We start from the raw sequence: 1,944 nt of genomic DNA on the forward strand, positions 1-1,944 counted from the left end.
ATCCCGGCGCTGACTGAGGTGGAGATAGAGATGGAGATGGAGGGAGGGAGGAGGAGGAGGAGGAGGAGGAGGGCGGGGTGAGAGGAGGAGGAGGAGAGAGGAGCGGAGCGCCGAGAGCGCAGCGCAGCGCCGTGTCCAAGACTCGCACTACACCGCGTCTGAACACACGAGACCCGGTTTGACCTCTGAGGCTTTTTGCCCCCTCGTAATGTTACGAAACGCTCAGATTAAAAAGGTCACATCGAGCCAAAAGTCCAACACAATTTCCCAATCACATAATGTGTCGGTTTAAGTTGAAGAAAAATGCCTTTATCTCACTGTTAGACAGACTTTTTCCACCAGGAAACTAAAGTTTCTCTCCCTGCACCAAACTCCATAGAGAAAATCACTGATTTTAACATCACAGCAACACAGGAGTTCGCAGGAGTTGTTGATCCACTTCTGTCTCCATCAGTAAATTCAAACAGGTTATTTTGTCAAATTCGGCGTTTGAAATCCTTCGTTCAGATTTACCTTAATGACACAAAGTGACCACACGAGGCAGCAGTAGACCAGCAGCTCCTGTGTCCACGGGAGCTAAAAATGACCATTTTTCTCTATGGGATTTGGTGAATGAAAACAAAGGCAACAAAAAACAAGAAAAATCAAACAAAAATATATTCCCAGTAATCTTAAATCACATTATTTGACAGACTTTTCCAACAGGAAATAGACGTTTATAAACCACTCACTCTCCCTGCACCAAACTCCATAGAGAAAATCACTGATTTTAACATCACAGCAACACAGGAGTTCACAGGAGTTGTTGATCCACTTCTGCCTCCATCAGTAAATTCAAACATGTTATTGTGTCAAATTCGGCGTTTGAAATCCTTCGTTCAGATTTACCTTAATGACACAAAGTGACCACACGAGGCAGCAGTAGACCAGCAGCTCCTGTGTCCACGTGAGCTAAAAATGACCATTTTCTCTATGGGATTTGGTGAATGAAAATATAGCAACAAAAAACAAACAAATATAATCCCAGTAATCTTAAATCACATCTTTATCTCAGTAAGACACACTTTTCCAACAGGAAACTCAAGTTTGTAAACCACTCACTCTCCCACACCAAACTCCATTGAGAAAATCATTGATTTTACATCACAGCACACAAAAGCTGTTGATCCATTTCTGTCTCCATCAGTTAATTCAAACATGTTATTTTGTAAAATTCGGCGTTTGAAAACATTCGTTCAGATTTACCTTAATGACACAAAGTGACCACACGAGGCAGCAGTAGACCAGCAGCTCCTGTGTCCACGTGAGCTAAAAATGACCATTTTTCTCTATGGGATTTGGTGAATGAAAACAAAGGCAACAAAAAACAAGAAAAAAACAAAACAAATATAATCATAGTCATCTTAAATCACATTGTTTGACAAACTTTTCCAACAGGAAATAGACGTTTATAAACCACTCACTCTCCCTGCACCAAACTCCATAGAGAAAATCACTGATTTTAACATCACAGCAACACAGGAGTTCACAGGAGTTGTTGATCCATTTCTGCCTCCATCGGTAAATTCAAACATGTTATTGTGTAAAATTCGGCGTTTGAAAACATTCGTTCAGATTTACCTTAATGACACAAAGTGACCACACGAGGCAGCAGCAGACCAGCAGCTCCTGTGTCCACGTGAGCTAAAAATTACCATTTTTCTCTATGGGATTTGGTGAATGAAAACAAAAGCAACAAAAAACAAGAAAATATTAAATCACATTGTTTGACAAACTTTTCCAACAGGAAACTAAAGTTTCTGTCCCACACCAAACCCCATAGAGGTATTGCAGACTTTATTAAACAGTGGAAAGGAAGTTGAAGACACAGTTATTCAGCGAGTGGTCAGTTACGGGGTCATTAAAACAGGAGGTAAACAAAAACACCACCCCCGACTGTTCTTA

Source organism: Microchirus variegatus (assembly GCF_963457635.1).
Source record: "Microchirus variegatus genome assembly, chromosome: 22".
Taxonomy (NCBI): domain Eukaryota; kingdom Metazoa; phylum Chordata; class Actinopteri; order Pleuronectiformes; family Soleidae; genus Microchirus; species Microchirus variegatus.